This window comes from Ixodes scapularis, unplaced genomic scaffold (genome assembly GCF_016920785.2).
Source record: "Ixodes scapularis isolate PalLabHiFi unplaced genomic scaffold, ASM1692078v2 ptg001682l_1__unscaffolded, whole genome shotgun sequence".
NCBI lineage: Eukaryota > Metazoa > Arthropoda > Arachnida > Ixodida > Ixodidae > Ixodes > Ixodes scapularis.
The window spans coordinates 228641-245000 of record NW_024610184.1 but is presented as its reverse complement, the minus strand read 5'-3'; the positions used below and the strand labels follow the sequence as shown (position 1 = coordinate 245000).

Genomic DNA, 16360 nt, shown 5'->3' with positions numbered 1-16360 from the left:
TGCCTGTGACAGCTCATGTGCGTCTACGGGTCCTTGGTAGTTTCTATGGCTGAGCATTACGGTTTGAAGTACATGTTTGCGGTGAATGGAGACGCGTGTGGTGGCATGCTACGATGTAACACGCAAGTCAGACCCCTGACCCGTAGCGCCTCTCTAACGCAGCTGGGATGCCCGACACCATCCGAAATGCCCGGCTGCGTTATATAAATTAATTGACTTCGGTTTCAATTATCAAAGGTTTTAATATGTTAACTATTGAAGCGTGAAGCATCTGGACACTGTTTTCCTTTTACACACGCCTTTCATAGGATGTATCACTCACTGTCCGAAAAAAAGACTTTTGGTGCATTAGAGGCCTCAGCTGTTTCAGGGAGCTGACTGCGGAAACGTCGGACACATCCGGACCAAAGAAGAATTTCATCCCTGAACAAGCAGCTGTCGGAGAACCGGACAAGCTGAGAACAATTCGGTTCATATTTGGCGCCGCTGCCCGCAGTTTCACCTCACCTCTCCCACTGTATCGGTGCGTAGTTGTGGTGTTGCCGCAGATCGGATAATGGCAGCCCTGGATTGCGCCTTTTCTGACAGAGATCGTAGAGAAGCACAGAGACACCGCGGGTAAAGATTACGAATATACAGAGTGTAGGCGGTATATTTACATATGATATTCAACCGCGACACCTTTCGGAGTCCTTGTGGCGTCCTGCCCCATTCGATGCTCACCGATTCTCCCACGCACCGCCAAAGTTCCCGGAAACCTCCCCGTCTGGGACTACGCCAACGCGTACGAGAAGTGCCTCACCGAACCCCGCTCGGTGGTGCCCTTCCCCTCGCTTCGCCCATTTCGTGTCGGCGCGGGAATACGCACTGCCCCCTGGTCTGAACTACCCTCCTCGAGACTCGAACTACTCCGAAAGCGGTAAGCGGCCGACGGTCACGGGGCGACCGCCGCCCTTTAAATATTCGTAAACCCGCTTTCTCTTCAAACTGTCAAAAAAAAACAAAAAAAAAACTCATACCAAGAGGTCTTTAAACCTAACCGGAACTAAACTCGTTCTACAAGTATGAGTTCTTAAATTAATTTACTCCGGCGGTCGATCGCAGGTCGTATCTCGCTCTTCGGCGGGGCCCCTCTGAGGATTCTGCAGTGTTTATCTGCAGCACATGTTAAAGGCTGAAGGACGGATAGGACGGGTTTCTGCAGTAAGAATGACGATGTTTAATGATACGTTATTAGATGATGGCAGCGCTGATCACCACCATCCTTTCTCCGCCGCGCGAGTGATTGGTGCTGACTGTTGGCTTCGATGAAGATGAGCTCCAACAGCCTCTGTCATTGGCCCGGATGTTTATGTCGTCGCAGCAGCAGCTTTTCTCGATGTTAAAATTCGAGAAAGTCGAAGACTCATTGCCGTTGTTAACTACGGCAGATGTTCGAAAGCCTTAGTTTCGGGTCTCCGAGAGGGTCTCTGTCGCGCGATGGCGTGGCGGACCACCCCAAAAAGCCCGCCGTGATTAGAGCACGACCTCGTGGGTGCAGAAACATTACACACAGCCGGGCATCTCTAATAGTGTCGGGTATGCCCGATGCGTGACGAGGTTCTTTGGGTCTGGCGTCCGACTTCTGTTTGACCTCATAGCAGGCCAACACACGCCTCTTGAAGCAATCAACGCAAATCAAGCGCTTCGAACTGTAACGTTCATCCATAGAAGCAATATAAAAATTTTCAGCCATAGAGGCGAAACGCACGAAAAAACTGTTTGCAACTTGGACACTCCTGTGAAATCAAAGGCCCCATCCGAATCTGCCAGTTCTAATCCTTCCCAATCGTTTGCGCTTTCTATTTCAGGGTCCCTCACTGATGAGGTCCAATAGTGGTGCCCCTGCGGAGTGCATTTGCGTTCTTTACTTCGCGTGTCCATTTACCTCGGCCAAACTTCCGTCTCAATAAAGAGACGAGCGTAAGCAGAACCAATCGATTTCGTTCCCACATTGATTTCTGCAAGCAAGAGAGAGTTTGGGAGAGTCGAGAAATCGGTAGAGTCTATTGTTTGCGAGGGAAGCACTTGTATTTTGGATTAAACTGGAACACAATTCCTATAAACAGTTGATGTCTATACAATCCCGCTAGAGAACATTTTATTACCCTTCCTTGAAATCGGAGACGTCTTATACTTTTTGATCTATATATGGCAGTGCCGCTTATTTGGTCGTATTGGGAACGCCTTAAATTGCAAAATAATAAATTATTGCCATACGTAATAAGCTGCGTACATTTGAGTTTCTTTTTTGAAAAATATTTGCGTCTTCAATCTAAATAAAAACAAGTACCAATGTTGGACCCAACGTGTCTCACAAAATATTTTAGTACGGAGATACGTAGCTCTGAATTTGGAAAAAATTGCATTATGTGTCCTGTTTGTGATTTTTCTTACAACACACAAATCCTTTGTGAAACTCAAGAAGCGTTTCAAAGGTTTTACTTCATCTTTCCTCTGCAGAAACTGTTTGTTTTCTCTACACAAAGTATATCAAGCCTGCAACGCCATCAGGTTGAGTTTTATAACTAGTCACAATGCCAACTTCGCATAAGCCGCGAAGTGCCCTACGCGAAGTTGGCATTGTGAATAGTTACGCAAAATGAATTCGTTTTCACGTAAAAAGCTGTGATATGTTTTCCCGGGTGCACAAAATCAAACAAAAAATAAATGTTATTTTTTCTGAAAGGGGCCCTGCAATCATATTTAAGCGTCTACCTTTTTTTTGCTCTTTCCATATCTCTTGCGGTTCACACAAGCCAGCGGGCACGGAGAGCGCAATTAAATATAAGTGCGTCATATTTTAACCGGACGACGCGGAAAAATCCTTCAGCTATGGTGGTGACCCGCGGTGCCGAAAGCGCGCGATATGTGACGTCTTTGGTGCTTGGCTTATTACTGGTCAGAGCCGCTAATCTTTTTAGTCGAAATACAAAATATAAGTGGCGCGAACCGTTTCAATTATGTATGAAACTAGCTTTACTCAGTATTTTAGGTCAGAAAAGAAGCAAAAACGAAACAGAAACAAATGCAGTTTAGAAAGTACGGAAACAAGAAATGACCCGTCGACATACTCCCCACCAAGCGGAGTAAAAGGCGGCGCACACTAGAAAGATGTAGTGGGATTAGGCACCAACGAGCGGCGAGCCTAAAAAGGTCCCGGATGTACGCGGCGGCGCTGCTGTCATATGGACGGGAGGATTCGAACGATTCCGAGCGCTCCGAAGGCCTTCGGCGATCAGGTTCGGCTTGCGGTTTCGCCGTGTCGCGGTATGGCAGCTCGAAGTGGCTCCCGTTCTGAACTGATCTTTACCCCGTGCTTACTGTCGTTCCTGGCCAATGAAGTGTCACGCAGAATTTGTGTTTAATCGCGCAGCAGATGCAAATCGAGCCGCCCTGGCTGCCCGCTTCATACAGCCTATGCAGAAGATGCTTTAGTGGCGATGTCTCGAGCCGTCGACACGGAGTGCGGCAGCCGTGAGCGCCCGCTGAGCTCACTATCCCTCCTCTAGGTCACGGGCACTCAAGCGACCAAGGTCGTCATGAAGGAGGCTATTTTTTGCTTGTTTCTGTAATTTTAATTTGCCTATACCTTTATCCTGGGGATCCAAAGCGTTAGCCCAGGTTGCACATCGGACAAATCGTCAGTGGTCCTATTCACCGCGAGGGGGCCAAGGACAACTGGACACGCGAACGGCGCTCCAGCGTTCATAAGATGGCGCCGCAGTGTGTACGCTCTTGGGATGGCGGCGGGGCGACAACGGTCAATAAATGTCTGCATGTTGTTACTCCGGTGTGCTGCGTCGTTTTCCGAGATGGATAGCCGCATGGGAAATCTCACAAGCCCTATCACTGGGTGGTTTCATTTGAAATCGAACACGCTTGTCGGAATGGGTCTTTTGATTTCTTTTGAAAAAAATATATGTTATTGCCCCATTTATGGAAAGAACAAAAACCGCTTTCCAAATTTTTTTTCAAAAAATATTTAGCTTCACAAAAAATCATTGAGTGGAGCAGGGTGAATATCTGTTTTTTTTTTTTTTTACTCCGTGATTTTTCTACCCAGTTCTGTACGCTGGTATGAATACGGGAATCATACAAAACTCACACTAATTTTTTGTGCTTGTATATGCTATTTAGACCATTTTGTAGTTCAAAGGAAAGTTCTTTTGTATTTTTGTTTTTTCAGGTGAAAAATGCCAAACATCGTCTCTTTGACAATCCGGTGACATCTCCAGAGCCTTGTAACTGATGAGTTCTCATATTTGTCACTTATTAAATACTATGCGGGTGTAGCCTTATACATGGGCTGTCGACGGGCATAAGTTTGTTTGCCTTATTTTCACTGAATTTTTTTATATAAAATTGGAAATATCGTCGAAAATGAAATTAACCGATATTTTGAACTAGCTTTATCAAAAAGGCCATCTTTTATTTCGTTCAATTTTTTTATTATTGGTGCCGATCATATGAAATTTCAATTTGCTTGATGCCATTTGCCCCTTTTTTGTTGTATCTTCTGTAGAAGTGATCGAAATCGTTCCCACGTTCTCAGAACAGCCAAACGCATTTTCCGCAGGTCGCCTTCACTGCACAGACTATACTGCTTATTTGTGTGTTCGAATGCAGCGGTTAAATTCATTTCGATTGAGAACGCTCGTGCTTGGCTACATTGTATTTTATTAATTTTTAATGATGGCCACTGACATTGCTTAGTCTGATATTTAGCGGTGCAGCGGACATTCCATTATCCGATGTCTAAATCCAGGGCACACAGGGCGGAGAAAATGGAACGAGCTCTTCATGTAGCCAGACCGGGGTCATATACCTGTTTGTGCTATACACAGCTTGTAAGGCACGTACAGCATGCCCGGCCCTTCGCGCTGCAAGCCCATCTCCGCTACACCCAGGAAGCATCCGGCACCGGCGCCAACTTATGATGTGTCTTGTCGCGTGCGATCAAAGAACCATGTAATCGCCTGTTCTTTATTGTCAGCGTGTATATCAAAATTATGTAATATAACATGCCCCTCTTTAAGAAGGAAAAGCAGTTTACAGAAAAAAGTGAGGAAAACGGACTGAGTTTACATGAAGCGAAGCCAATTTTTTACAGAACGCAAACACCAATTGACGATAAGTAGACACTTTTATTAATTAACGCTAATATATTTAGGATTCACTTGTAAAACAATATGTTGTTGCGCTTTAAATAGTCCAGTTCACGAGCAACGCAATATTGGAACTTTTGGACAAAGGCATCGGCTTGCCTGTGGAGCCGCTCGAGCGCGGGGGCGAGCTGAACTTTGTACCGCAGCGGTCGGATGCAGCCGAGAAGTTCAACAGCGTGGTAAGTTGACACAGACAGAACGAAAACTGAAGCCAATACGAGCGGGCGGAGAACCCGAGGCGGTGGCCCTTTTGTTTGAACGAGTGTGTGCAGTTAAAAATAAAAGTGTGGGGTTTTGTTCAAGACTGATCGATATCTCTGATGCCAAGAAGCAACGACTCCCACATGCAAAAATGTTCCAAAAGCCGGGTGAACTCATGATTGAAAAGGTTTACTCCGACTTAACATAACAAATTAATAACAAAAGGTACAGACGTTTCGCCACCTATGCAGGTGGCATCTTCAGTATACACTGACACAAATGAGGTGAGGTCGACCAGTCTACTTATCACCGATGAGTCACGGCGAATGAACCAGGACTCGACGAATTTTCTTTGCCCCCACCTTTGTTCTCGGGCCAGCGTCGTCGCATTGTCCAGGTCGAAGCTGTGTCCTGTCGTCCAGCAGTGTTCGACAAGTTCCGTCTTGGACCGCGTGGCATGGGTGGCCTTGGCAACGTCCCTTTTGTGTTCTTTCAATCTCGCTGCCCTCTTTCTGCCCGTTTCGCCGATGTAGGTCGCGTCACAATCCCCGCACTGCACTTTGTATACGACCCCCCTCTGACCGTCCACAGAGGTGCGGTCCTTCGGTTTCGGGAACACATTCGCTAAGGTATAATGTGGTTTAAAAACAGTTTGTACGCCCAGCGGGCGCAAAGCTCTCCGAACAGCATCTGACACGCCCTGGACATAGGGAATAGATACAATAGACGTTGCCCGCACTCGTGACTCACTCCCCCTTCCCCTCTGCATTCGCCTCTGCGTATCGTTAATAAACGTCCTCGGATAATGGCGCCGCTCTAACGCACCAACCACATTTTCTACCTGTTGCAACCGTAGCTGCTTGTTAGAGCACACTGCATCACAACGTGATAAAAAGGTTCTTACAACGGACCGTTTGTGTTCGGTCGGGTGATGGAGTCAAAGGACAAAAAATTTCCGGTGTCGCACTGCTTACGGTACACCGTCGTTTTTACACTGCCATTACTGGCCCGGCGTCCCAACACATCCAAAAAAGGCAACACATTATCTGTCTCTGTTTCGTACGTGAACTGAATGGCGTGGTGTACGCTGTTCAGCGCCACGTGGAAAGCATCTAGGTTAATTCTTTTCAAAATTACAAAAGTGTCATCTACGTACCTACAATACATTTTCACCGGAAAGGGTACTGAGTTTAGCACCCGTGTTTCGACGTGCTCCATCATTAAGTTTGCTACGGTAACAGAAATAGGACTTCCCATAGGGCACCCTTCGATTTGATGGTAAATCGTGTTGGCGAAACTGAAGTACGTTTGATTCAGGCAAAACCGCAACAAAATTATAATATCCTCCACAAGTAAGGACGTACGACTCTCCAAATTACAATCTTCTTTCAAACGCGTCTCTACATAATCGATAGCCAGGCCAATGGGGACATTTGTAAACAATGAGATAACATCAAAAGACACCATCACATTGTCATCATCAAGCTGCTGCGTACGGACTTCGGTTACAAAATCGCGAGAGTTTCTAACCGACCTAGAGTTGTCCTCAGTTAACGGCTTCACGCTTCAGCACTTCAACCAAGAACTTCGACAGGTTGTAAGTTGGTGAACCTACAAAAGACACGATGGGACGGAGAGGGCAGCCCTCTTTATGCACCTTAGGTAGCCCGTAGATGGTTGGAGTGGCCCCGTCCGAAGAAAACAGTCGCCGGTATAACGTTTGTAAGCGTCCTGGCGAATGCAAAAAGCACTCGGACGAACCTTACCGCTGGGGAACGCACGGCGCTAAATGATCTCAAATCAGATAAATCTATCGTTATCCTTTCGGTAGATAAGGGAAAGGCTACTGTGTTGCTAGATCGAAAGGACTATGAGGAGAAAATGTACAGCATCTTGAACGATCCCTCGCACTTTATGAAGCTGAACCGTGACCCGACAGCAAAGTCAGAGCGCCAGCTCGTTGAACATTTACGGGTACTACGTAACAAGGGACGTTTGGATCAAACGTTATACCGCCGACTGTTTTCTTCGGACGGGGCCACTCCAACCATCTACGGGCTACCTAAGGTGCACAAAAAGGGCTGCCCTCTCCGTCCCATCGTGTCTTTTGTAGGTTCACCAACTTACAACCTGTCGAAGTTCTTGGTTGAAGTGCTGAAGCCGTTAACTGAGGACAACTCTAGGTCGGTTAGAAACTCTCGCGATTTTGTAACCGAAGTCCGTACGCAGCAGCTTGATGATGACCATGGGATGGTGTCTTTTGATGTTATCTCATTGTTTACAAATGTCCCCATTGGCCTGGCTATCGATTATGTAGAGACGCGTTTGAAAGAAGATTGTAATTTGGAGAGTCGTACGTCCTTACTTGTGGAGGATATTATAATTTTGTTGCGGTTTTGCCTGAATCAAACGTACTTCAGTTTCGCCAACACGATATACCATCAAATCGAAGGGTGCCCTATGGGAAGTCCTATTTCTGTTACCGTAGCAAACTTAATGATGGAGCACGTCGAAACACGGGTGCTAAACTCAGTACCCTTTCCGGTGAAAATGTATTGTAGGTACGTAGATGACACTTTTGTAATTTTGAAAAGAATTAACCTAGATGCTTTCCACGTGGCGCTGAACAGCGTACACCACGCCATTCAGTTCACGTACGAAACAGAGACAGATAATGTGTTGCCTTTTTTGGATGTGTTGGTACGCCGGGCCAGTAATGGCAGTGTGGAAACGACGGTGTACCGTAAGCAGTGCGACACCGGAACTTTTTGTCCTTTGACTCCCATCACCCGACCGAACACAAACGGTCCGTTGTAAGAACCTTTTTATCACGTTGTGATGCAGTGTGCTCTAACAAGCAGCTACGGTTGCAAAAGGTAGAAAATGTGGTTGGTGCGTTAGAGCGGCGCCATTATCCGAGGACGTTTGTTAACGATACGCAGAGGCGAATGCAGAGGGGAAGGGGGAGTGAGTCACGAGTGCGGGCAACGTCTATTGTATCTATTCCCTATGTCCAGGGCGTGTCAGATGCTGTTCGGAGAGCTTTGCGCCCGCTGGGCGTACAAACTGTTTTAAACCACATTATACCTTAGCGAATGTGTTCCCGAAACCAAAGGACCGCACCTCTGCGGACGGTTAGAGGGGGGTCGTATACAAAGTGCAGTGCGGGGATTGTGACGCGACCTACATCGGCGAAACGGGCAGAAAGAGGGCAACGAGATTGAAAGAACACAAAAGGGACGTTGCCAAGGCCACCCATGCCTCGCGGTCCAAGACGGAACTTGTCGAACACTGCTGGACGACAGGACACAGTTTAGACCTGGACAATGCGACGACGCTGGCCCGAGAACAAAGGTGGGGGCAAAGAAAATTCGTCGAGTCCTGGTTCATTCGCCGTGACTCATCGGTGTGCAACACCAACCGTGGCCCCCTGCCGGACGTTTACGGGGACGTGTGTGATAAGTAGACTGGTCGACCTCACCTCATTTGGGTCAGTGTATACTGAAGATGCCACCTGCATAGGTGGCGAAACGTCTGTACCTTTTTGTTATTAATTTGTTATGTTAAGTCGGAGTAAACCATTTCAATCATGACTCCCACATGCACAGAAGGCAGCGAAAACAGTCACTTAATGTCTCTGTAGACTTTTAGTTTCTCCACTTTGTCGCACCGAGCTTAATGGAAAGATTGTACAGCCTTCGGGAATATGGAAAAGCGATTTGACGATTTTATCTTAGGTGGCCACGGTAGATTTGCTTTGCCTACGCCCACATTGCTTTGGTCTGGGAATAAATAACAGTTTGTTCTGTTTTCCCCCTCAAAATGAAGCGCGTCCGGCCAAGGCGGGCTTGGCACCGCTGCATAAACAGCATCGGCGAATGTGTCTTTCATAATGCCGGACACTGTACATCTCGTGGTAATGTCCCCTTAGTTTCCTGGCCCGGCTCGCGGACTGCACACCACACATGTGAGGAGCGTAATCCTGTGCGAGCACCTACTGAGGCCCATTCTTCTTTTTTGTGCTTCCTGACTATATCGATTTTTTTTCTCCGGTAAGTCGAAAAGCTGAACGCCTATTGTCATTGTTTTAATTTTTTTTTAACGAAGTCCTTTGACGTCCGCCTCAAGGAGCCGTCCTGCGAACGAAAATTGTGTACTGTGGCGAAGTGCTACAAGCCTTACAACCTGTGTATAACACGAACATGACTCCGGTCTGGCTACATGAAGAGCTCGTTCCGTTTTCTCCGCCCTTTGTGCCCTGGCTTTAAACATCGGATAAAGGAACATACGCTACACCGCTCAATATCAGACTAAGGAATGTCAGTGGCCATCATTAAAAATTAATAAAATACAATGTAGCCAAGCACGCGTTTTCTCAATCGAAATGAATTTACCCGCGGAAACTGCGTTTGGCTGTTCATAGAACGTGGGAGCGATTTCGATCACTTCTTGAGAAGATACAACAAAGAAAAGGGGGAAATCGTATCAAGCCAATTGAAAGTCAAATGATCAGCAGCAATAATAAAAAAAAATTAACGAAATAATAAATGGCCTTTTTGGATAAAGTGGCCTCAAAATATCAGTTAATTTCATTTTCGACAATATTTCAAATTGTATATGAAAAAGTCAGTGAAAATAAAATAGACTAAACTTATTTCCGTCGATATTACATGTATAGGGCTACACCCGCATAGTATGTGGTAAGCGACAAATATAATAACTCATGAGTTACGGCTCTGAAGTAGTCACCGCATTGCCACGTGGGAGCGATTTCGATCACTTCTAGGGAAGATACAACAAAAAAGGGGGAAATCGCATCAAGCCAATTAAAATTTCATATGATCGGCAGCAATTATGAAGAAATAGAACGAAATAAAAAGTGGCCTTTTTTGATAAAGTGGGTTGAAAATATTGGCTAAGTTCATTTTCCACGATATTTCAAATTTTATATGAAAAATTCAGTGAAGATAAAATAAAATAAACTTATGCCCGTTGATAGCTCATGTATGGGGCTACACCCGCATAGTATTTAATAAGTGACAAATATAATAACTGATGAGTTACAAGGCACTGAAGATGTCACTGGATTGTCAAAGAGACGATGCCTATGGTTGAAAAACCCCGAGACTGCGGGTAAACGACACAACACTAAAAAGTCTCTAACACAGCTGAAATTTTTATTTTCCAAACCTGGTTATATAGGCACTTCGATACAAAAAAAAAATGCCAGACGATGCCTGGCATTTTTTACCTCAATAAACAAAAATACAAAAGTATTTTGCTTTAAACTAAAAAATAGTCCAAATAACATACAATCGCACAAACAATTATTGTGAGTTTTGTATGCTTCCCGTATTCGTACCTGCGTACAAAAGTGGGTAGAAAAATCACGGAATAAGAAACAGATTTTCACCCTGTTCCACTCAATAATTTTTGTGAAGCGAAATATGTTTTTAAAAATTTTGAAAAGCGGTTTTGTTCTTTCCAGAAATGGGGTAATTACATATATTTTTTCAACAAAAATCGAAAGACCCACCCCGACAAGCGTGTTCGATTTCAAATGAAACCACCCCACTATATATACACTATCAGACGGCAATATGAGTCGTGAAGACGACTGTCCGTATAAGATCTGAGGTCGGTATTGTTATGACCGTACACTTAATTATTTGTCAAAAAAAACGAAGTTTAAAAGAAAACTTGCCACTTCCCACTAAGCTTGGTACTATCATAAATATAAATACTCTACTCAAAATATTGCATTAAAATACTTTGGTAGTATGATGCTATTTTGCGTATACATTTAGTCTAGAGTATTTGGCACTCTATCTTAACTACGTTTCCCAAGATGTTGAACATAGTTAATATATATATATATATGTCAAAGATGCCTACTGTCGGAGTTATTAGGGAATTGTAGTAGAGCGTTCCCGCAGCCCGCTAAGTACCCAGATAGCGCTCCGTAATCCGCCACAAGACCTTGAACTATCCAGACAAGGCTGGCCGCGCACATGCGCAGCTGCGGCGTTTTCTTCGGGGATACCGTAGCGGAGGAGAAAAACGATCTACTACAACTCTTTACTAATTCGAAGTTTATTACGACGTTTCGAGCGGGGACCGCTCTTCATCAGGTAGCGAGTGCACAGCCCGCGAATGTTTATATACCCATAAAAAGAAAGTAGAGGGGGTAAAGGGCAATAGGAGATGGAAAAAGCGTTGACAGATCAGATAGTTCACACAGAAAACAGAGGAAACCAAAACCTGCAAATGCGAAAAAAAAGAAGAACGGTTTCTTGGAGAGATTATCCACTCTCGTACAAAAAAACAAAACAAAAAAAAAAAAAGTGTTTGAAAGTTTTTGGTTGGGAAGGGGGGGTTCAAACCAGAAGTAGGACACATGTGTCAACCGACGCGCTAAGTCCCGAAACATTCCTTTCTGCTAGAAGATCGAAGTTCAAGGCGGGGGGTATTTTTCCTTCGATAAGGAGTGGTAGGATGAGATTAACCGCTTGAGCCGCATTCACCTGTTTTGGAGGTTCTCTTCGGACTTGGACGTATCAGGATGTGATTTAACTATCAATTGTTAAGTTTGAAGGTCTCCTAGTGTCTTCAGCGTGTGCATCTCGAGAAGCTCAAGGACGGAGAGGATCAGCTCTCCAACGAGCCAGCTCCAAACCAAACAGCCTTCCCGGACTTTAATGCCCTGGTTGAACGTATTAAACTTATAGATAAAATATGGTTATTTTTGCTCTCTTTCAATTTTTGTGCTGAAGCCTGATTCCAAAATTACAACAGAGATGTGCTTGATTGAGTGATTAGGAAGAGAAAGGTGCTTTAGGAGCGGAAGGTTGGGGAGTGTTTGTGCCTGACGTTTGTGGTTGTTAAAGCGTAGTCTGAAAGGCAGATTATTCAGTCCGACGTACTGTTTGTTACAGGCATTGCTGTGCAGGAGATAAATCACGTTTGACGTGCCGCAATTATAGTTACCCCTTCTGTTAGAAATGAACTCTGAATTTGTGCTCGTGGCGTCCTTTGTCTCTAACATGTGCTTGCATACTTTACACCTGGGCTTTCGGCATGGTCGGCAACCTAGGCTTGCGGGAGTGGTAGTTTTTGATTTTACTAAGACGTCCCGGAGATTCCTTGCACGTGGATAGACGACCCGAGGAGCGGCGAGAAAGATTTCCTTGAGGCGGTCGCTTTGTGACAGAAGATTGTAATTTTTGCTCGGTATGTTGTTTATGTTTGGAAGATTGCCTGTATACGTTAAAATAATGTTAGACTGTCTGCTTTCTTGATGACGGTGACTGTACCTATTCCTGACACTAGTGTCAGGAATAGGTACAGTCACCGAACGCATCTCGAGTCTTGTCGATACACTGATCAAGGACATTTCTCCAACCTTCCCTTCATTTGTTAAGGACACCAGCCACTTCCTGCAGAAAAATGCCCCACTAGGCATTCCGGACAACGCTTTTCTCGTAACCCTTGATGTGGCTTCCCTATACACAAATATACCCCACAGAGACGAAATTGCGGCAGTGATCGAAGCGTATGAACACGCTCATCACACACTTGACATCGAGGGGGACGTCCTTTTGATTCTCATGAAACTGGTTTTAGAGAATAATCACTTGGAATTTGAGAATAAACACTTCCTGCAGACCAACGGAACCGCTATGGGATCTAAGTTGACGCCAAATTACACTAAAATATTAATGTCACAACTGGAAACCATCTTTTTCGCTGAAGGCCACACTCAACCGCTGTTTTACACATGATACATCGACGACATATTCATGATCTGGACCGGTACTGGAGACGAACTCATGAAATTCATCGCCGCCTTCAATTTCGCTCAGTCGTCGATAAAATTTAGTCACTGCGTATCACAAAAGTGCATAAACTTCCTGGATGTAATTGTGGAAATAGCTAATAACAAATTAAGTATGAAACTTTACAGAAAACCTACCGATAGACAGCAATACCTCCATTTCAACAGCTGCCGTCATCGACACTGTAAGACTAGTCTGCCCTACTCTCAGGCGCACAGATTTAAGCGCATATGCTCAGACATCAACGACTTTGAACAAAACGCTCAGGAATTAAAACGCGTACTAACCCAGCAGAGGTATCCAGCAAATGTAATCGATGACGCAGTAAGCAGGGCAAGAAGCCTCGACCGCTCAGACATCATTGGCAACCGAATAGAGCGTCCTCAAGAAAGCAGACAGTCTAACATTATTTTAACGTATACAGGCAATCTTCCAAACATAAACAACATACCGAGCAAAAATTACAATCTTCTGTCACAAAGCGACCGCCTCAAGGAAATCGTTCCTGCCGCTCCTCGGGTCGTCTATCCACGTGCAAGGAATCTCCGGGACGTCTTAGTAAAATCAAAAACTACCACTCCCGCAAGCCTAGGTTGCCGACCATGCCGAAAGCCCAGGTGTAAAGTATGCAAGCACATGTTAGAGACAAAGAACGCCACGAGCACAAATTCAGAGTTCATGTGGAACATAGGGGGTAACTATGATTGCGGCACGTCAAACATGATTTATCTCCTGCACTGCAATGCGTGTAACAAACAGTACGTCTTACAGAATAATCTGCCCAGGTAGCACGCCAGAGGAATGCCCAACTTGGGCAAAGGTCAAACACAAGGGCCCAACTTAGTTAGGTTTTTGCACCATGGCATTCATCAGTGTCAAAGTACGGTGCCTAACTATAGCCTTAGTTGGGCGATCCTAGGGAATGGCAAAGTTTGGCTCTTCTCTGGTACGCCGGAAGAGTGCCAAAGTTGGTGCCATACTTGAGCCATAATTGCCATAGTAAATCCTAATCTGGGAATTCGGGTCATGCCAAGGTTTGAGGTTTCTCTGGTCCACCAGAGGAGCGCCAGAATTGGTGCCATACTTCAGCCATAACTGCTAGAGCAACACCTAATTTCGGTCTTTGTGGCGTGCCAAAGTTTGGCTTTTCTCTGGTCCGCCAGAGGAGCGGAAAAGTTGGTGCCATACTTCAGCCATAACTGCCTTAGTAAATCCTAATCTGAGAATTCAGGGCATGCCAAGGTTTGGCTTTTCTCTGGTCCGCCAGAGGAGCGCCAAAGTTGAAGCCATACTTCAGTCATAACTGCCAGAGCAACGCCTAATTTGTGTATTTTAGACATGCCAAAGTTTGGCTTTTCTCTTTTCCGCCAGAAGAGCGCCAAAGTTGGTGCCATACTTCAGCCATAACTGCCAGAGAAATGCCTAAATTAAGTATTTTAGACATGCCAAAGTTTGGCTTTTCTCTGGTCCGCCAGAGGAGCGCCAAAGTTGGTGCCATACTTCAGCCATAACTGCCAGAGCAACGCCTAATTTGTGTATTTTAGGCATGCCTAAGTTTGGCTTTTCTCTGATCCGCCAGAGGAGCCCCAAAGTTGGTGCCATACTTCAGCCATAACTGCCAGAGCAACGCCTAATTTTTGTATTTTAGACATGCCAAAGTTTGGCTTTTCTCTGGTCCGCCAGAAGAGCGCCAAAGTTGGTGCCATACTTCAGCCATAACTGCCAGAGCAATGCCTAAATTAAGTATTTTAGACATGCAAAAGTTTGGCGTTTCTCTGGTCCGCCAGAGGAGCGCCAAAGTTGGTGCCATACTTCAGCCATAACTGCCAGAGCAATGACTAATTTAAGTATTTTAGACATGCCAAAGTTTGGCTTTTCCTCTGGTCCGCCAGAAGCACGCCAAAGTTGGTGCCATACTTCAGCCATAACTGCCAGAGCAATGCCTAATTTAAGTATTTTAGACATGCCAAAGTTCGGCTTTTCTCTGGTCCGTTAGAGGAGCGCCAAAGTTGGTGCCATACTTCAGCCGTAACTGCCAGAGCAATGCCTAATTTGGGTATTTTAGACATGCCAAAGTTTGGCTTTTCCTCTGGTCCGCCAGAGGAGCGCCAAAGTTGGAGCCATGCTTCAGCAATACCTTCCAGAGCAACGCCTAATTTGGGTATTTTAGACATGCCAAAGGTTGGCTTTTCTCCGGTCCGCCAGAGGAGCGCCAAAGTTGGAGCCATACTTCAGCCATAACTGCCAGAGCAACACCTAATTTGGGTATTTTAGACATGCCGAAGTTTGGCTTTTCTCTGGTCCGCCAGAGGAGCGCCAAAGTTGGTGCCATACTTCAGCCATAACTGCCAGAGCAACGCCTAATTTGGGTATTTTAGACATGCCAAAGTTTGGCGTTTCTCTGGTCCGCCAGAGGAGCGCCAAAGTTGGTGCCATACTTCAGCCATAACTGCCAGAGCAACGCCCCATTTCGGTATTTTAGACATGCCAAAGTTTGGCGTTTCTCTGGTGCGCCAGAGGAGCGCCAAAGTTGGTGCCATACTTCAGCCATAACTGCCAGAGCAACGCCTAATTTGTGTATTTTAGACATGCCAAAATTTGGCTTTTCTCTGGTCCGCCAGAGGAGCGCCGAAGTTGGTGCCATACTTCAGCTATAACTGCCAGAGCAACGCCTAATTTGGGTATTTTAGACATGCCAAAGTTTGGCTTTTCTCTTTTCCGCCAGAAGAGCGCCAAAGTTGGTGCCATACTTCAGCCATAACTGCCAGAGCAACGCCTAATTTGGGTATTTTAGACATGCCAAAGTTTGGCTTTTCTCTTGTCCGCCAGAAGAGCGCCAAAGTTGGTGCCATACTTCAGCCATAACTGCCACAGAAACGCCTAATTTGGGTATTTTAGACATGCCAAAGTTTGGCGTTTCTCTGGTCCGCCAGAGGAGCGCCAAAGTTGGTGCCATACTACAGCCATAACTGCCAGAGCAACGCCTAATTTGGGTATTTTAGACATGCCAAAGTTTGGCTTTTCTCTTGTCCGCCAGAAGAGCGCCAAAGTTGGAGCCATACTTCAGCCATAACTGCGAGAGCAACGCCTAATTTGGGTATTTTAGACATGCCAAAG

The 16360-nt window shown here is 45.5% G+C and overlaps 1 pseudogene; it reads right to left on the bottom strand.

Moving 5' to 3' along the window:
• Positions 1–16360, bottom strand: part of LOC115325402 — a 53990-nt pseudogene that overhangs the window by 3346 nt on the left and 34284 nt on the right.